Genomic DNA, 20,026 nt, shown 5'->3' with positions numbered 1-20,026 from the left:
GGAGGGCGTTAGACTGAAGATCTAAAGGTCCCTGGTTCGATCCCTGGTTTCTGCATCTGTATGTGTTCTTTCTTTATGCTCTGGCTTCAAGGAAACTATCCACAGCTTTGTCTGTGGGCCTCAATGGTGTGTGCTACGCTGCTCTTCTGAAAGACAGTAATGTCTTGCTTTTATATCTGACATTTTGACATCGGTGTTACAGGAAAGTTGCTTGTCATTGTTACATGACAGTAGGTTGTCGTAAGACAAGGCTGCATGAAGTGTGAACTGGAGCTTTCTTGGACCCACAAAAAAATTTTTGGGGGGGAATGCGGGAATCGATCCCACTACCTATAGCATGCTAAGCAAAAACAATTCCAATTGATCAAATTTCCCAGCTGTTTGAAATTGCCACAAGGAGCAACCAAGAGTGTCCAGTCTTGTCAGGCTATGCTGTTGGTGGACTTGTTAGTTTGCGCTCCAGCACTTGCAGAGGCTCATCTCAACAATTGTGCTCTGTAGCCAGCGGACGGTTAGCTCAGTTGGTTAGAGTGTGTGATACGCTGCTCTCTGAAAGTAAGTAATGTCTTGCTCTGTCATCTGACATTGTGACATCAGTGTTACATGAGAGTTGCTTGTCATTTTTACATGACAGTTTCATGTCATTGTTTACATGACAGTAGGTTGTCGTAAGACAAGGCTGCATGAAGTGTGAACTGGAGTTTTCTTGGATCCATAAAATAATGTGCTTTTGGAGAATGCGGGCATCGATCCAACTACCTCAGGGATGCAAAGAATTTGACCTAATTCCCCAGCCGTTTGGAATTTCCTCAAGAAGCAACCAAGAGGGTCCAGTCTTGTCAATCTATGCTGTTGGTTGATTTGTTAGTTTAGGCGCCAGCACTTGCAGAGGTTCGGTGCATATCAACAATTGCACCCAATATCTAGTGGAAGGTTAGCTCAGTTGGTTAGAGTGTGGTGCAAATAATGCCAAGTTTATGGGTTCGATCTCCATACTGTCAATTATGTACATTTTGAGTGTCAAAATTATGAGTCACATGCATGTGAATTGTCAAGGGTGCCACAGAATTAAGTTGAGTGAATTGCCGAAATAGCTCAGTTGGGAGAGCGTTAGACTGAAGCACTAAAGGTCCCTGGTTCGATCCCTTGTTTAGGCATTTGTATGTGTTCTTTCTTTATGCTTTGGCTTCAAGGAAACTATCCACAGCTTTGTTTGTGGGCCTCAATGGTGTGTGCTACGCTGCTCCTCTTAAAGTAAGTAATGTCTTGCTTTTTCATCAGAAAATTTTGACATCAGCATTACAGGAAAATTGCTTGTCATTGTTACATGACAGTAGGTTGTCGTAAGACAAGGCTGCATGAAGTGTGAACTGGAGTTTTCTTGGATCCATAAAATAATGTGCTTTTGGAGAATGCAGGCATCGATCCAACTACCTCAGGGATGCAAAGAATTTGAGCTAATTCCCCAGCCGTTTGGAATTTCCTCAAGAAGCAACCAAGAGGGTCCAGTCTTGTCAGTCTATGCTGTTGGTTGATTTGTTAGTTTAGGCGCCAGCACTTGCAGAGGTTCGGTGCATATCAACAATTGCACCCAATACCTAGTGGAAGGTTAACTCAGGTGGTTAGAGTGTGGTGCAAATAATGCCAATTTTATGGGTTCGATCCCCATACTGGCAATTATGTACATTTTGAGTGTCAAAATTATGAGTCACATGCATGTGAATTGTCAAGGGTGCCACAGAATTATGTTGAGTGAATTGCCGAAATAGCTCAGTTGGGAGAGCGTTAGACTGAAGATCTAAAGGTCCCTGGTTCGATCCATGGTTTCGGCATCTGTATGTGTTCTTTCTTTATGCTTTGGCTTCAAGGAAACTATCCACAGCTTTGTTTGTGGGCCTCAATGGTGTGTGCTACGCTGCTCCTCTTAAAGTAAGTAATGTCTTGCTTTTTCATCTGACATTTTGACATCAGTGTTACAGGAAAGTTGCTTGTCATTGTTACATGACAGTAGGTTGTCGTAAGACAAGGCTGCATGAAGTGTGAACTGGAGTTTTCTTGGATCCATAAAATAATGTGCTTTTGGAGAATGCAGGCATCGATCCAACTACCTCAGGGATGCAAAGAATTTGAGCTAATTCCCCAGCCGTTTGGAATTTCCTCAAGAAGCAACCAAGAGGGTCCAGTCTTGTCAGTCTATGCTGTTGGTTGATTTGTTAGTTTAGGCGCCAGCACTTGCAGAGGTTCGGTGCATATCAACAATTGCACCCAATAACTAGTGGAAGGTTAGCTCAGTTGGTTAGAGTGTTGTGCAAATAATGCCAAGGTTATGGGTTCGATCCCCATACTGGCAATTATGTACATTTTGAGTGTCAAAATTATGAATCACATGCATGTGAATTGTCAAGGGTGCTACAGAATCAAGTTGAGTGAATTGCTGAAATAGCTAAGTTGGGAGAGCGTTAGACTGAAGATCTAAAGGTCCCTGGTTCGATCCCTGGTTTCGGCATCTGTATGTGTTCTTTCTTTATGCTCTGGCTTCAAGGAAACTATCCACAGCTTTGTCTGTGGGCCTCAATGGTGTGTGCTACGCTGCTCTTCTGAAAGAAAGTAATGTCTTGCTTTTATATCTGACATTTTGACATCGGTGTTACAGGAAAGTTGCTTGTCATTGTTACATGACAGTAGGTTGTCGTAAGACAAGGCTGCATGAAGTGTGAACTGGAGCTTTCTTGGACCCACAAAAAAAATTGGTTTGGGGGAATGCGGGAATCGATCCCACTACCTATAGCATGCTAAGCAAAAACAATACCAATTGATCAAATTTCCCAGCTGTTTGAAATTGCCACAAGGAGCAACCAAGAGTGTCCAGTCTTGTCATGCTATGCTGTTGGTGGACTTGTTAGTTTGCGCTCCAGCACTTGCAGAGGCTCATCTCAACAATTGTGCTTTGTAGCCAGCGGACGGTTATCTCAGTTGGTTAGAGTGTGTGATACGCTGCTCTCTGAAAGTAAGTAATGTCTTGCTCTGTCATCTGACATTGTGACATCAGTGTTACATGAGAGTTGCTTGTCATTTTTACATGACAGTTTCATGTCATTGTTTACATGACAGTAGGTTGTCGTAAGACAAGGCTGCATGAAGTGTGAACTGGAGTTTTCTTGGATCCATAAAATAATGTGCTTTTGGAGAATGCGGGCATCGATCCAACTACCTCAGGGATGCAAAGAATTTGAGCTAATTCCCCAGCCGTTTGGAATTTCCTCAAGAAGCAACCAAGAGGGTCCAGTCTTGTCAATCTATGCTGTTGGTTGATTTGTTAGTTTAGGCGCCAGCACTTGCAGAGGTTCGGTGCATATCAACAATTGCACCCAATATCTAGTGGAAGGTTAGCTCAGTTGGTTAGAGTGTGGTGCAAATAATGCCAAGGTTATGGGTTCGATCCCCATACTGGCAATTATGTACATTTTGAGTGTCAAAATTATGAGTCACATGCATGTGAATTGTCAAGGGTGCCACAGAATTAAGTTGAGTGTAATTGCCGAAATAGCCCAGTTGGGAGAGCGTTAGACTGAAGATCTAAAGGTCCCTGGTTCGATCCCTGGTTTCGGCATCTGTATGTGTTCTTTCTTTATGCTTTGGCTTCAAGGAAACTATCCACAGCTTTGTTTGTGGGCCTCAATGGTGTGTGCTACGCTGCTCCTCTTAAAGTAAGTAATGTCTTGCTTTTTCATCTGACATTTTGACATCAGTGTTACAGGAAAGTTGCTTGTCATTGTTACATGACAGTAGGTTGTCGTAAGACAAGGCTGCATGAAGTGTGAACTGGAGTTTTCTTGGATCCATAAAATAATGTGCTTTTGGAGAATGCAGGCATCGATCCAACTACCTCAGGGATGCAAAGAATTTGAGCTAATTCCCCAGCCGTTTGGAATTTCCTCAAGAAGCAACCAAGAGGGTCCAGTCTTGTCAGTCTATGCTGTTGGTTGATTTGTTAGTTTAGGCGCCAGCACTTGCAGAGGTTCGGTGCATATCAACAATTGCACCCAATACCTAGTGGAAGGTTAGCTCAGTTGGTTAGAGTGTGGTGCAAATAATGCCAAGGTTATGGGTTCGATCCCCATACTGGCAATTATGTACATATTGAGTGTCAAAATTATGAGTCACATGCATGTGAATTGTCAAGGGTGCTACAGAATTAAGTTGAGTGAATTGCCTGAAATAGCTCAGTTGGGAGAGTGTTAGACTGAAGATCTAAGGTCCCTGGTTCGATCCCTGGTTTCGGCATCTGTATGTGTTCTTTCTTTATGCTCTGGCTTCAAGGAAACTATCCACAGCTTTGTCTGTGGGCCTCAATGGTGTGTGCTACGCTGCTCTTCTGAAAGAAAGTAATGTCTTGCTTTTATATCTGACATTTTGACATCGGTGTTACAGGAAAGTTGCTTGTCATTGTTACATGACAGTAGGTTGTCGTAAGACAAGGCTGCATGAAGTGTGAACTGGAGCTTTCTTGGACCCACAAAAAAAATTGTTTTGGGGGAATGCGGGAATCGATCCCACTACCTATAGCATGCTAAGCAAAAACAATACCAATTGATCAAATTTCCCAGCTGTTTGAAATTGCCACAAGGAGCAACCAAGAGTGTCCAGTCTTGTCAGGCTATGCTGTTGGTGGACTTGTTAGTTTGCGCTCCAGCACTTGCAGAGGCTCATCTCAACAATTGTGCTCTGTAGCCAGCGGACGGTTAGCTCAGTTGGTTAGAGTGTGTGATACGCTGCTCTCTGAAAGTAAGTAATGTCTTGCTCTGTCATCTGACATTGTGACATCAGTGTTACATGAGAGTTGCTTGTCATTTTTACATGACAGTTTCATGTCATTGTTTACATGACAGTAGGTTGTCGTAAGACAAGGCTGCATGAAGTGTGAACTGGAGTTTTCTTGGATCCATAAAATAATGTGCTTTTGGAGAATGCGGGCATCGATCCAACTACCTCAGGGATGCAAAGAATTTGAGCTAATTCTCCAGCCGTTTGGAATTTCCTCAAGAAGCAACCAAGAGGGTCCAGTCTTGTCAATCTATGCTGTTGGTTGATTTGTTAGTTTAGGCGCCAGCACTTGCAGAGGTTCGGTGCATATCAACATTGCACCCAAAATCTAGTGGAAGGTTAGCTCAGTTGGTTAGAGTGTGGTGCAAATAATGCCAAGGTTATGGGTTCGATCCCCATACTGGCAATTATGTACATTTTGAGTGTCAAAATCATGAGTCACATGCATGTGAATTGTCAAGGGTGCCACAGAATTAAGTTGAGTGAATTGCTGAAATAGCTCAGTTGGGAGAGCGTTAGACTGAAGATCTAAAGGTCCCTTGTTCAATCCCTGGTTTTGGCATCTGTATGTGTTCTTTCTTTATGCTTTGGCTTCAAGGAAACTATCCACAGCTTTGTTTGTGGGCCTCAATGGTATGTGCTACGCTGCTCCTCTGAAAGTAAGTAATGTCTTGCTTTTTCATCTGACATATTGACATCAGTGTTACAGGAAAGTTGCTTGTCATTGTTACATGACAGTAGGTTGTCGTAAGACAAGGCTGCATGAAGTGTGAACTGGAGTTTTCTTGGATCCATAAAATAATGTGCTTTTGGAGAATGCAGGCATCGATCCAACTACCTCAGGGATGCAAAGAATTTGAGCTAATTCCCCAGCCGTTTGGAATTTCCTCAAGAAGCAACCAAGAGGGTCCAGTCTTGTCAGTCTATGCTGTTGGTTGATTTGTTAGTTTAGGCGCCAGCACTTGCAGAGGTTCGGTGCATATCAACAATTGCACCCAATACCTAGTGGAAGGTTAGCTCAGGTGGTTAGAGTGTGGTGCAAATAATGCCAATGTTATGGGTTCGATCCCCATACTGGCAATTATGTACATTTTGAGTGTCAAAATTATGAGTCACATGCATGTGAATTGTCAAGGGTGCCACAGAATTATGTTGAGTGAATTGCCGAAATAGCTCAGTTGGGAGAGCGTTAGACTGAAGATCTAAAGGTCCCTGGTTCGATCCCTGGTTTCGGCATCTGTATGTGTTCTTTCTTTATGCTTTGGCTTCAAGGAAACTATCCACAGCTTTGTTTGTGGGCCTCAATGGTGTGTGCTACGCTGCTCCTCTTAAAGTAAGTAATGTCTTGCTTTTTCATCTGACATTTTGACATCAGTGTTACAGGAAAGTTGCTTGTCATTGTTACATGACAGTAGGTTGTCGTAAGACAAGGCTGCATGAAGTGTGACCTGGAGTTTTCTTGGATCCATAAAACAATGTGCTTTTGGAGAATGCAGGCATCGATCCAACTACCTCAGGGATGCAAAGAATTTGAGCTAATTCCCCAGCCGTTTGGAATTTCCTCTAGAAGCAACCAAGAGGGTCCAGTCTTGTCAGTCTATGCTGTTGGTTGATTTGTTAGTTTAGGCGCCAGCACTTGCAGAGGTTCGGTGCATATCAACAATTGCACCCAATAACTAGTGGAAGGTTAGCTCAGTTGGTTAGAGTGTTGTGCAAATAATGCCAAGGTTATGGGTTCGATCCCCATACTGGCAATTATGTACATTTTGAGTGTCAAAATTATGAATCACATGCATGTGAATTGTCAAGGGTGCTACAGAATCAACTTGAGTGAATTGCTGAAATAGCTAAGTTGGGAGAGTGTTAGACTGAAGATCTAAGGTCCCTGGTTCGATCCCTGGTTTCGGCATCTGTATGTGTTCTTTCTTTATGCTCTGGCTTCAAGGAAACTATCCACAGCTTTGTCTGTGGGCCTCAATGGTGTGTGCTACGCTGCTCTTCTGAAAGAAAGTAATGTCTTGCTTTTATATCTGACATTTTGACATCGGTGTTACAGGAAAGTTGCTTGTCATTGTTACATGACAGTAGGTTGTCGTAAGACAAGGCTGCATGAAGTGTGAACTGGAGCTTTCTTGGACCCACAAAAAAAATTGTTTTGGGGGAATGCGGGAATCGATCCCACTACCTATAGCATGCTAAGCAAAAACAATACCAATTGATCAAATTTCCCAGCTGTTTGAAATTGCCACAAGGAGCAACCAAGAGTGTCCAGTCTTGTCAGGCTATGCTGTTGGTGGACTTGTTAGTTTGCGCTCCAGCACTTGCAGAGGCTCATCTCAACAATTGTGCTCTGTAGCCAGCGGACGGTTAGCTCAGTTGGTTAGAGTGTGTGATACGCTGCTCTCTGAAAGTAAGTAATGTCTTGCTCTGTCATCTGACATTGTGACATCAGTGTTACATGAGAGTTGCTTGTCATTTTTACATGACAGTTTCATGTCATTGTTTACATGACAGTAGGTTGTCGTAAGACAAGGCTGCATGAAGTGTGAACTGGAGTTTTCTTGGATCCATAAAATAATGTGCTTTTGGAGAATGCGGGCATCGATCCAACTACCTCAGGGATGCAAAGAATTTGAGCTAATTCCCCAGCCGTTTGGAATTTCCTCAAGAAGCAACCAAGAGGGTCCAGTCTTGTCAATCTATGCTGTTGGTTGATTTGTTAGTTTAGGCGCCAGCACTTGCAGAGGTTCGGTGCATATCAACAATTGCACCCAATATCTAGTGGAAGGTTAGCTCAGTTGGTTAGAGTGTGGTGCAAATAATGCCAAGGTTATGGGTTCGATCCCCATACTGGCAATTATGTACATTTTGACTGTCAAAATTATGAGTCACATGCATGTGAATTGTCAAGGGTGCCACAGAATTAAGTTGAGTGAATTGCCGAAATAGCTCAGTTGGGAGAGCGTTAGACTGAAGATTTAAAGGTCCCTGGTTCGATCCCTGGTTTCGGCATCTGTATGTGTTCTTTCTTTATGCTTTGGCTTCAAGGAAACTATCCACAGCTTTGTTTGTGGGCCTCAATGGTGTGTGCTACGCTGCTCCTCTTAAAGTAAGTAATGTCTTGCTTTTTCATCTGACATTTTGACATCAGTGTTACAGGAAAGTTGCTTGTCATTGTTACATGACAGTAGGTTGTCGTAAGACAAGGCTGCATGAAGTGTGAACTGGAGTTTTCTTGGATCCATAAAATAATGTGCTTTTGGAGAATGCAGGCATCGATCCAACTACCTCAGGGATGCAAAGAATTTGAGCTAATTCCCCAGCCGTTTGGAATTTCCTCAAGAAGCAACCAAGAGGGTCCAGTCTTGTCAGTCTATGCTGTTGGTTGATTTGTTAGTTTAGGCGCCAGCACTTGCAGAGGTTCGGTGCATATCAACAATTGCACCCAATATCTAGTGGAAGGTTAGCTCAGTTGGTTAGAGTGTGGTGCAAATAATGCCAAGGTTATGGGTTCGATCCCCATACTGGCAATTATGTACATTTTGAGTGTCAAAATTATGAGTCACATGCATGTGAATTGTCAAGGGTGCCACAGAATTAAGTTGAGTGAATTGCCGAAATAGCTCAGTTGGGAGAGCGTTAGACTGAAGATCTAAAGGTCCCTGGTTCGATCCCTGGTTTCGGCATCTGTATGTGTTCTTTCTTTATGCTTTGGCTTCAAGGAAACTATCCACAGCTTTGTTTGTGGGCCTCAATGGTGTGTGCTACGCTGCTCCTCTTAAAGTAAGTAATGTCTTGCTTTTTCATCTGACATTTTGACATCAGTGTTACAGGAAAGTTGCTTGTCATTGTTACATGACAGTAGGTTGTCGTAAGACAAGGCTGCATGAAGTGTGAACTGGAGTTTTCTTGGATCCATAAAATAATGTGCTTTTGGAGAATGAAGGCATCGATCCAACTACCTCAGGGATGCAAAGAATTTGAGCTAATTCCCCAGCCGTTTGGAATTTCCTCAAGAAGCAACCAAGAGGGTCCAGTCTTGTCAGTCTATGCTGTTGGTTGATTTGTTAGTTTAGGCGCCAGCACTTGCAGAGGTTCGGTGCATATCAACAATTGCACCCAATATCTAGTGGAAGGTTAGCTCAGTTGGTTAGAGTGTGGTGCAAATAATGCCAAGGTTATGGGTTCGATCCCCATACTGGCAATTATGTACATTTTGACTGTCAAAATTATGAGTCACATGCATGTGAATTGTCAAGGGTGCCACAGAATCAAGTTGAGTGAATTGCCGAAATAGCTCATTTGGGAGAGCGTTAGACTGAAGATCTAAAGGTCCCTGGTTCGATCCCTGGTTTCGGCATCTGTATGTGTTCTTTCTTTATGCTTTGGCTTCAAGGAAACTATCCACAGCTTTGTTTGTGGGCCTCAATGGTGTGTGCTACGCTGCTCCTCTTAAAGTAAGTAATGTCTTGCTTTTTCATCTGACATTTTGACATCAGTGTTACAGGAAAGTTGCTTGTCATTGTTACATGACAGTAGGTTGTCGTAAGACAAGGCTGCATGAAGTGTGAACTGGAGTTTTCTTGGATCCATAAAATAATGTGCTTTTGGAGAATGCAGGCATCGATCCAACTACCTCAGGGATGCAAAGAATTTGAGCTAATTCCCCAGCCGTTTGGAATTTCCTCAAGAAGCAACCAAGAGGGTCCAGTCTTGTCAGTCTATGCTGTTGGTTGATTTGTTAGTTTAGGCGCCAGCACTTGCAGAGGTTCGGTGCATATCAACAATTGCACCCAATATCTAGTGGAAGGTTAGCTCAGTTGGTTAGAGTGTGGTGCAAATAATGCCAAGGTTATGGGTTCGATCCCCATACTGGCAATTATGTACATTTTGAGTGTCAAAATTATGAGTCACATGCATGTGAATTGTCAAGGGTGCCACAGAATTAAGTTGAGTGAATTGCCGAAATAGCTCAGTTGGGAGAGCGTTAGACTGAAGATCTAAAGGTCCCTGGTTCGATCCCTGGTTTCGGCATCTGTATGTGTTCTTTCTTTATGCTTTGGCTTCAAGGAAACTATCCACAGCTTTGTTTGTGGGCCTCAATGGTGTGTGCTACGCTGCTCCTCTTAAAGTAAGTAATGTCTTGCTTTTTCATCTGACATTTTGACATCAGTGTTACAGGAAAGTTGCTTGTCATTGTTACATGACAGTAGGTTGTCGTAAGACAAGGCTGCATGAAGTGTGAACTGGAGTTTTCTTGGATCCATAAAATAATGTGCTTTTGGAGAATGCAGGCATCGATCCAACTACCTCAGGGATGCAAAGAATTTGAGCTAATTCCCCAGCCGTTTGGAATTTCCTCAAGAAGCAACCAAGAGGGTCCAGTCTTGTCAGTCTATGCTGTTGGTTGATTTGTTAGTTTAGGCGCCAGCACTTGCAGAGGTTCGGTGCATATCAACAATTGCACCCAATATCTAGTGGAAGGTTAGCTCAGTTGGTTAGAGTGTGGTGCAAATAATGCCAAGGTTATGGGTTCGATCCCCATACTGGCAATTATGTACATTTTGAGTGTCAAAATTATGAATCACATGCATGTGAATTGTCAAGGGTGCTACAGAATCAAGTTGAGTGAATTGCCGAAATAGCTCAGTTGGGAGAGCGTTAGACTGAAGATCTAAAGGTCCCTGGTTCGATCCCTGGTTTCGGCATCTGTATGTGTTCTTTCTTTATGCTTTGGCTTCAAGGAAACTATCCACAGCTTTGTTTGTGGGCCTCAATGGTGTGTGCTACGCTGCTCCTCTTAAAGTAAGTAATGTCTTGCTTTTTCATCTGACATTTTGACATCAGTGTTACAGGAAAGTTGCTTGTCATTGTTACATGACAGTAGGTTGTCGTAAGACAAGGCTGCATGAAGTGTGAACTGGAGTTTTCTTGGATCCATAAAATAATGTGCTTTTGGAGAATGCAGGCATCGATCCAACTACCTCAGGGATGCAAAGAATTTGAGCTAATTCCCCAGCCGTTTGGAATTTCCTCAAGAAGCAACCAAGAGGGTCCAGTCTTGTCAGTCTATGCTGTTGGTTGATTTGTTAGTTTAGGCGCCAGCACTTGCAGAGGTTCGGTGCATATCAACAATTGCACCCAATATCTAGTGGAAGGTTAGCTCAGTTGGTTGGAGTGTGGTGCAAATAATGCCAAGGTTATGGGTTCGATCCCCATACTGGCAATTATGTACATTTTGAGTGTCAGAATTATGAGTCACATGCATGTGAATTGTCAAGGGTGCCACAGAATTAAGTTGAGTGAATTGCTGAAATAGCTCAGTTGGGAGAGCGTTAGACTGAAGATCTAAAGGTCACTGGTTCGATCCCTGGTTTCGGCATCAGTATGTGTTCTTTCTTTATGCTTTGGCTTCAAGGAAACTATCCACAGCTTTGTTTGTGGGCCTCAATGGTGTGTGCTACGCTGCTCCTCTTAAAGTAAGTAATGTCTTGCTTTTTCATCTGACATTTTGACATCGGTGTTACAGGAAAGTTGCTTGTCATTGTTACATGACAGTAGGTTGTCGTAAGACAAGGCTGCATGAAGTGTGAACTGGAGTTTTCTTGGATCCATAAAATAATGTGCTTTTGGAGAATGCAGGCATCGATCCAACTACCTCAGGGATGCAAAGAATTTGAGCTAATTCCCCAGCCGTTTGGAATTTCCTCAAGAAGCAACCAAGAGGGTCCAGTCTTGTCAGTCTATGCTGTTGGTTGATTTGTTAGTTTAGGCGCCAGCACTTGCAGAGGTTCGGTGCATATCAACAATTGCACCCAATATCTAGTGGAAGGTTAGCTCAGTTGGTTGGAGTGTGGTGCAAATAATGCCAAGGTTATGGGTTCGATCCCCATACTGGCAATTATGTACATTTTGAGTGTCAGAATTATGAGTCACATGCATGTGAATTGTCAAGGGTGCCACAGAATTAAGTTGAGTGAATTGCTGAAATAGCTCAGTTGGGAGAGCGTTAGACTGAAGATCTAAAGGTCACTGGTTCGATCCCTGGTTTCGGCATCAGTATGTGTTCTTTCTTTATGCTTTGGCTTCAAGGAAACTATCCACAGCTTTGTTTGTGGGCCTCAATGGTGTGTGCTACGCTGCTCCTCTTAAAGTAAGTAATGTCTTGCTTTTTCATCTGACATTTTGACATCAGTGTTACAGGAAAGTTGCTTGTCATTGTTACATGACAGTAGGTTGTCGTAAGACAAGGCTGCATGAAGTGTGAACTGGAGCTTTCTTGGACCCACCAAAAAATTTTTGGGGGGGAATGCGGGAATCGATCCCACTACCTATAGCATGCTAAGCAAAAACAATACCAATTGATCAAATTTCCCAGCTGTTTGAAATTGCCACAAGGAGCAACCAAGAGTGTCCAGTCGTGTCAGGCTATGCTGTTGGTGGACTTGTTAGTTTGCGCTCCAGCACTTGCAGAGGCTCATCTCAACAATTGTGCTCTGTAGCCAGCGGACGGTTATCTCAGTTGGTTAGAGTGTGTGATACGCTGCTCTCTGAAAGTAAGTAATGTCTTGCTCTGTCATCTGACATTGTGACATCAGTGTTACATGAGAGTTGCTTGTCATTTTTACATGACAGTTTCATGTCATTGTTTACATGACAGTAGGTTGTCGTAAGACAAGGCTGCATGAAGTGTGAACTGGAGTTTTCTTGGATCCATAAAATAATGTGCTTTTGGAGAATGCAGGCATCGATCCAACTACCTCAGGGATGCAAAGAATTTGAGCTAATTCCCCAGCCGTTTGGAATTTCCTCAAGAAGCAACCAAGAGGGTCCAGTCTTGTCAGTCTATGCTGTTGGTTGATTTGTTAGTTTAGGCGCCAGCACTTGCAGAGGTTCGGTGCATATCAACAATTGCACCCAATATCTAGTGGAAGGTTAGCTCAGTTGGTTAGAGTGTGGTGCAAATAATGCCAAGGTTATGGGTTCGATCCCCATACTGGCAATTATGTACATTTTGAGTGTCAAAATTATCAATCACATGCATGTGAATTGTCAAGGGTGCTACAGAATCAAGTTGAGTGAATTGCCGAAATAGCTCAGTTGGGAGGGCGTTAGACTGAAGATCTAAAGGTCCCTGGTTCGATCCCTGGTTTCTGCATCTGTATGTGTTCTTTCTTTATGCTCTGGCTTCAAGGAAACTATCCACAGCTTTGTCTGTGGGCCTCAATGGTGTGTGCTACGCTGCTCTTCTGAAAGACAGTAATGTCTTGCTTTTATATCTGACATTTTGACATCGGTGTTACAGGAAAGTTGCTTGTCATTGTTACATGACAGTAGGTTGTCGTAAGACAAGGCTGCATGAAGTGTGAACTGGAGCTTTCTTGGACCCACAAAAAAAATTGTTTTGGGGGAATGCGGGAATCGATCCCACTACCTATAGCATGCTAAGCAAAAACAATTCCAATTGATAAAATTTCCCAGCTGTTTGAAATTGCCACAAGGAGCAACCAAGAGTGTCCAGTCTTGTCAGGCTATGCTGTTGGTGGACTTGTTAGTTTGCGCTCCAGCACTTGCAGAGGCTCATCTCAACAATTGTGCTCTGTAGCCAGCGGACGGTTAGCTCAGTTGGTTAGAGTGTGTGATACGCTGCTCTCTGAAAGTAAGTAATGTCTTGCTCTGTCATGTGACATCAGTGTTACATGAGAGTTGCTTGTCATTTTTACATGACAGTTTCATGTCATTGTTTACATGACAGTAGGTTGTCGTAAGACAAGGCTGCATGAAGTGTGAACTGGAGTTTTCTTGGATCCATAAAATAATGTGCTTTTGGAGAATGCGGGCATCGATCCAACTACCTCAGGGATGCAAAGAATTTGAGCTAATTCCCCAGCCGTTTGGAATTTCCTCAAGAAGCAACCAAGAGGGTCCAGTCTTGTCAATCTATGCTGTTGGTTGATTTGTTAGTTTAGGCGCCAGCACTTGCAGAGGTTCGGTGCATATCAACAATTGCACCCAATATCTAGTGGAAGGTTAGCTCAGTTGGTTAGAGTGTGGTGCAAATAATGCCAAGGTTATGGGTTCGATCCCCATACTGGCAATTATGTACATTTTGAGTGTCAAAATTATGAGTCACATGCATGTGAATTGTCAAGGGTGCCACAGAATTAAGTTGAGTGAATTGCCGAAATAGCTCAGTTGGGAGAGCGTTAGACTGAAGATCTAAAGGTCCCTGGTTCGATCCCTGGTTTCGGCATCTGTATGTGTTCTTTCTTTATGCTTTGGCTTCAAGGAAACTATCCACAGCTTTGTTTGTGGGCCTCATTGGTGTGTGCTACGCTGCTCCTCTTAAAGTAAGTAATATCTTGCTTTTTCATCTGACATTTTGACATCAGTGTTACAGGAAAGTTGCTTGTCATTGTTACATGACAGTAGGTTGTCGTAAGACAAGGCTGCATGAAGTGTGAACTGGAGTTTTCTTGGATCCATAAAATAATGTGCTTTTGGAGAATGCAGGCATCGATCCAACTACCTCAGGGATGCAAAGAATTTGAGCTAATTCCCCAGCCGTTTGGAATTTCCTCAAGAAGCAACCAAGAGGGTCCAGTCTTGTCAGTCTATGCTGTTGGTTGATTTGTTAGTTTAGGCGCCAGCACTTGCAGAGGTTCGGTGCATATCAACAATTGCACCCAATATCTAGTGGAAGGTTAGCTCAGTTGGTTAGAGTGTGGTGCAAATAATGCCAAGGTTATGGGTTCGATCCCCATACTGTCAATTATGTACATTTTGACTGTCAAAATTATGAGTCACATGCATGTGAATTGTCAAGGGTGCCACAGAATTAAGTTGAGTGAATTGCCGAAATAGCTCAGTTCGGAGAGCGTTAGACTGAAGATTTAAAGGTCCCTGGTTCGATCCCTGGTTTCGGCATCTGTATGTGTTCTTTCTTTATGCTTTGGCTTCAAGGAAACTATCCACAGCTTTGTTTGTGGGCCTCAATGGTGTGTGCTACGCTGCTCCTCTTAAAGTAAGTAATGTCTTGCTTTTTCATCTGACATTTTGACATCAGTGTTACAGGAAAGTTGCTTGTCATTGTTACATGACAGTAGGTTGTCGTAAGACAAGGCTGCATGAAGTGTGAACTGGAGTTTTCTTGGATCCATAAAATAATGTGCTTTTGGAGAATGCAGGCATCGATCCAACTACCTCAGGGATGCAAAGAATTTGAGCTAATTCCCCAGCCGTTTGGAATTTCCTCAAGAAGCAACCAAGAGGGTCCAGTCTTGTCAGTCTATGCTGTTGGTTGATTTGTTAGTTTAGGCGCCAGCACTTGCAGAGGTTCGGTGCATATCAACAATTGCACCCAATAACTAGTGGAAGGTTAGCTCAGTTGGTTAGAGTGTGGTGCAAATAATGCCAAGGTTATGGGTTCGATCCCCATACTGGCAATTATGTACATTTTGAGTGTCAAAATTATCACTCACATGCATGTGAATTGTCAAGGGTGCTACAGAATCAAGTTGAGTGAATTGCCGAAATAGCTCAGTTGGGAGGGCGTTAGACTGAAGATCTAAAGGTCCCTGGTTCGATCCCTGGTTTCTGCATCTGTATGTGTTCTTTCTTTATGCTCTGGCTTCAAGGAAACTATCCACAGCTTTGTCTGTGGGCCTCAATGGTGTGTGCTACGCTGCTCTTCTGAAAGACAGTAATGTCTTGCTTTTTCATCTGACATTTTGACATCAGTGTTACAGGAAAGTTGCTTGTCATTGTTACATGACAGTAGGTTGTCGTAAGACAAGGCTGCATGAAGTGTGAACTGGAGCTTTCTTGGACCCACAAAAAAAATTGTTTTGGGGGAATGCGGGAATCGATCCCACTACCTATAGCATGCTAAGCAAAAACAATACCAATTGATCAAATTTCCCAGCTGTTTGAAATTGCCACAAGGAGCAACCAAGAGTGTCCAGTCTTGTCAGGCTATGCTGTTGGTGGACTTGTTAGTTTGCGCTCCAGCACTTGCAGAGGCTCATCTCAACAATTGTGCTCTGTAGCCAGCGGCCGGTTAGCTCAGTTGGTTAGAGTGTCTGATACGCTGCTCTCTGAAAGTTAGTAATGTCTTGCTTTGTCATCTGACATTGCGACATCAGTGTTACATGAGAGTTGCTTGTCATTTTTACATGACAGTTTCATGTCATTGTTTACATGACAGTAGGTTGTCGTAAGACAAGGCTGCATGAAGTGTGAACTGGAGTTTTCTTGGATCCATAAAATAATGTGCTTTTGGAGAATGCAGGCATCGATCCAACTACCTCAGGGATGCAAAGAATTTGAGCTAATTCCCCAGCCGTTTGGAATTTCCTCAAGAAGCAACCAAGAGGGTCCAGTCTTGTCAGTCTATGCTGTTGGTTGATTTGTTAGTTTAGGCGCCAGCACTTGCAGAGGTTCGGTGCATATCAACAATTGCACCCAATATCTAGTGGAAGGTTAGCTCAGTTGGTTAGAGTGTGGTGCAAATAATGCCAAGGTTATGGTTTTCGATCCCCATACTGGCAATTATGTACATTTTGAGTGTCAAAATTATGAGTCACATGTATGTGAATTGTCAAGGGTGCCACAGAATTAAGTTGAGTGAATTGCCGAAATAGCTCAGTTGGGAGAGCGTTAGACTGAAGATCTAAAGGTCCCTGATTCGATCCCTGGTTTCGGCATCTGTATGTGTTCTTTCTTTGTGCTTTGGCTTCAAGGAAACTATCCACAGCTTTGTTTATGGGCCTCAATGGTGTGTGCTACGCTGCTCCTCTTAAAGTAAGTAATGTCTTGCTTTTTCATCTGACATTTTGACATCAGTGTTACAGGAAAGTTGCTTGTCATTGTTACATGACAGTAGGTTGTCGTAAGACAAGGCTGCATGAAGTGTGAACTGGAGTTTTCTTGGATCCATAAAATAATGTGCTTTTGGAGAATGCAGGCATCGATCCAACTACCTCAGGGATGCAAAGAATTTGAGCTAATTCCCCAGCCGTTTGGAATTTCCTCAAGAAGCAACCAAGAGGGTCCAGTCTTATCAGTCTATGCTGTTAGTTGATTTGTTAGTTTAGGCGCCAGCACTTGCAGAGGTTCGGTGCATATCAACAATTGCACCCAATACTAGTGGAAGGTTAGCTCAGTTGGTTAGAGTGTGGTGCAAATAATGCCAAGGTTAAGGGTTCGATCCCCATACTGGCAATTATGTACATTTTGAGTGTCAAAATTATGAATCACATGCATGTGAATTGTCAAGGGTGCTACAGAATCAAGTTGAGTGAATTGCTGAAATAGCTCAGTTGGGAGAGCGTTAGACTGAAGATCTAAAGGTCCCTGGTTCGATCCCTGGTTTCGGCATCTGTATGTGTTCTTTCTTTATGCTTTGGCTTCAAGGAAACTATCCACAGCTTTGTTTGTGGGCCTCAATGGTGTGTGCTACGCTGCTCCTCTTAAAGTAAGTAATGTCTTGCTTTTTCATCTGACATTTTGACATCAGTGTTACAGGAAAGTTGCTTGTCATTGTTACATGACAGTAGGTTGTCGTAAGACAAGGCTGCATGAAGTGTGAACTGGAGTTTTCTTGGATCCATAAAATAATGTGCTTTTGGAGAATGCAGGCATCGATCCAACTACCTCAGGGATGCAAAGAATTTGAGCTAATTCCCCAGCCGTTTGGAATTTCCTCAAGAAGCAACCAAGAGGGTCCAGTCTTGTCAGTCTATGCTGTTGGTTGATTTGTTAGTTTAGGCGCCAGCACTTGCAGAGGTTCGGTGCATATCAACAATTGCACCCAATATCTAGTGGAAGGTTAGCTCAGTTGGTTAGAGTGTGGTGCAAATAATGCCAATGTTATGGGTTTGATCCCCATACTGGTAATTATGTACATTTTGACTGTCAAAATTATGAGTCACATGCATGTGAATTGTCAAGGGTGCCACAGAATTAAGTTGAGTGAATTGCTGAAATAGCTCAGTTGGGAGAGCGTTAGACTGAAGATCTAAAGGTCCCTGGTTCGATCCCTGGTTTCGGCATCTGTATGTGTTCTTTCTTTATGCTTTGGCTTCAAGGAAACTATCCACAGCTTTGTTTGTGGGCCTCAATGGTGTGTGCTACTCTGCTCCTCTTAAAGTAAGTAATGTCTTGCTTTTTCATCTGACATTTTGACATCAGTGTTACAGGAAAGTTGCTTGTCATTGTTACATGACAGTAGGTTGTCGTAAGACAAGGCTGCATGAAGTGTGAACTGGAGTTTTCTTGGATCCATAAAATAATGTGCTTTTGGAGAATGCAGGCATCGATCCAACTACCTCAGGGATGGAAAGAATTTGAGCTAATTCCCCAGCCGTTTGGAATTTCCTCAAGAAGCAACCAAGAGGGTCCAGTCTTGTCAGTCTATGCTGTTGGTTGATTTGTTAGTTTAGGCGCCAGCACTTGCAGAGGTTCGGTGCATATCAACAATTGCACCCAATAACTAGTGGAAGGTTAGCTCAGTTGGTTAGAGTGTGGTGCAAATAATGCCAAGGTTATGGGTTCGATCCCCATACTGGCAATTATGTACATTTTGAGTGTCAAAATTATCAATCACATGCATGTGAATTGTCAAGGGTGCTACAGAATCAAGTTGAGTGAATTCCCGAAATAGCTCAGTTGGGAGAGCGTTAGACTGAAGATCTAAAGGTCCCTGATTCGATCCCTGATTTTGGCATCTGTATGTGTTCTTTCTTTATGCTCTGGCTTCAAGGAAACTATCAACAGCTTTGTCTGTGGGCCTCAATGGTGTGTGCTACGCTGCTCTTCTGAAAGAAAGTAATGTCTTGCTTTTATATCTGACATTTTGACATCGGTGTTACAGGAAAGTTGCTTGTCATTGTTACATGACAGTAGGTTGTCGTAAGACAAGGCTGCATGAAGTGTGAACTGGAGCTTTCTTGGACCCACAAAAAAAATTGTTTTGGGGGAATGCGGGAATCGATCCCACTACCTATAGCATGCTAAGCAAAAACAATACCAATTGATCAAATTTCCCAGCTGTTTGAAATTGCCACAAGGAGCAACCAAGAGTGTAAAGTCTTGTCAGGCTATGCTGTTGGTGGACTTGTTAGTTTGCGCTCCAGCACTTGCAGAGGCTCATCTCAACAATTGTGCTCTGTAGCCAGCGGACGGTTAGCTCAGTTGGTTAGAGTGTGTGATACGCTGCTCTCTGAAAGTAAGTAATGTTTTGCTCTGTCATGTGACATCAGTGTTACATGAGAGTTGCTTGTCATTTTTACATGACAGTTTCATGTCATTGTTTACATGACAGTAGGTTGTCGTAAGACAAGGCTGCATGAAGTGTGAACTGGAGTTTTCTTGGATCCATAAAATAATGTGCTTTTGGAGAATGCAGGCATCGATCCAACTACCTCAGGGATGCAAAGAATTTGAGCTAATTCCCCAGCCCTTTGGAATTTCCTCAAGAAGCAACCAAGAGGGTCCAGTCTTGTCAGTCTATGCTGTTGGTTGATTTGTTAGTTTAGGCGCCAGCACTTGCAGAGGTTCGGTGCATATCAACAATTGCACCCAATAACTAGTGGAAGGTTAGCTCAGTTGGTTAGAGTGTGGTGCAAATAATGCCAAGGTTATGGGTTCGATCCCCATACTGGCAATTATGTACATTTTGAGTGTCAAAATTATGAATCACATGCATGTGAATTGTCAAGGGTGCTACAGAATCAAGTTGAATGAATTGCCGAAATAGCTCAGTTGGGAGAGCGTTAGACTGAAGATCTAAAGGTCCCTGATTTGATCCCTGGTTTCGGCATCTGTATGTGTTCTTTCTTTATGCTCTGGCTTCAAGGAAACTATCCACAGCTTTGTCTGTGGGCCTCAATGGTGTGTGCTACGCTGCTCTTCTGATAGAAAGTAATGTCTTGCTTTTATATCTGACATTTTGACATCGGTGTTACAGGAAAGTTGCTTGTCATTGTTACATGACAGTAGGTTGTCGTAAGACAAGGCTGCATGAAGTGTGAACTGGAGCTTTCTTGGACCCACAAAAGAAAATGTTTTGGGGGAATGCGGGAATCGATCCCACTACCTATAGCATGCTAAGCAAAAACAATACCAATTGATCAAATTTCCCAGCTGTTTGAAATTGCCACAAGGAGCAACCAAGAGTGTCCAGTCTTGTCAGGCTATGCTG

General features: G+C 43.0%; 9 non-coding genes across 9 annotated transcripts; all 9 read left to right on the top strand.

Moving 5' to 3' along the window:
• Nucleotides 1-3,537: 3,537 nt before the first annotated feature.
• trnaf-gaa (transfer RNA phenylalanine (anticodon GAA)) lies at nt 3,538-3,610 on the top strand. Its single transcript has one exon. It is a non-coding gene; the product is annotated as a tRNA-Phe (tRNA).
• A 2,377-nt stretch (nt 3,611-5,987) lies between these two features.
• trnaf-gaa (transfer RNA phenylalanine (anticodon GAA)) lies at nt 5,988-6,060 on the top strand. Its single transcript has one exon. It is a non-coding gene; the product is annotated as a tRNA-Phe (tRNA).
• A 1,703-nt stretch (nt 6,061-7,763) lies between these two features.
• Nucleotides 7,764-7,836, top strand: trnaf-gaa (transfer RNA phenylalanine (anticodon GAA)). Its single transcript has one exon. It is a non-coding gene; the product is annotated as a tRNA-Phe (tRNA).
• A 601-nt stretch (nt 7,837-8,437) lies between these two features.
• On the top strand, nt 8,438-8,510 carry trnaf-gaa (transfer RNA phenylalanine (anticodon GAA)). The gene has a single exon. It is a non-coding gene; the product is annotated as a tRNA-Phe (tRNA).
• A 1,275-nt stretch (nt 8,511-9,785) lies between these two features.
• On the top strand, nt 9,786-9,858 carry trnaf-gaa (transfer RNA phenylalanine (anticodon GAA)). Its single transcript has one exon. It is a non-coding gene; the product is annotated as a tRNA-Phe (tRNA).
• A 601-nt stretch (nt 9,859-10,459) lies between these two features.
• On the top strand, nt 10,460-10,532 carry trnaf-gaa (transfer RNA phenylalanine (anticodon GAA)). Its single transcript has one exon. It is a non-coding gene; the product is annotated as a tRNA-Phe (tRNA).
• A 3,472-nt stretch (nt 10,533-14,004) lies between these two features.
• Nucleotides 14,005-14,077, top strand: trnaf-gaa (transfer RNA phenylalanine (anticodon GAA)). Its single transcript has one exon. It is a non-coding gene; the product is annotated as a tRNA-Phe (tRNA).
• A 3,052-nt stretch (nt 14,078-17,129) lies between these two features.
• trnaf-gaa (transfer RNA phenylalanine (anticodon GAA)) lies at nt 17,130-17,202 on the top strand. Its single transcript has one exon. It is a non-coding gene; the product is annotated as a tRNA-Phe (tRNA).
• Nucleotides 17,203-17,803: 601 nt separating this feature from the next.
• Nucleotides 17,804-17,876, top strand: trnaf-gaa (transfer RNA phenylalanine (anticodon GAA)). The gene has a single exon. It is a non-coding gene; the product is annotated as a tRNA-Phe (tRNA).
• Nucleotides 17,877-20,026: the final 2,150 nt, after the last annotated feature.

This window comes from Oncorhynchus kisutch, unplaced genomic scaffold, assembly GCF_002021735.2.
Source record: "Oncorhynchus kisutch isolate 150728-3 unplaced genomic scaffold, Okis_V2 scaffold731, whole genome shotgun sequence".
In the NCBI taxonomy this organism is placed as follows: Eukaryota; Metazoa; Chordata; class Actinopteri; order Salmoniformes; family Salmonidae; genus Oncorhynchus; species Oncorhynchus kisutch.
Note: the sequence above shows the minus strand (reverse complement) of the source record. Positions and strands in the feature narration are given on the sequence as shown.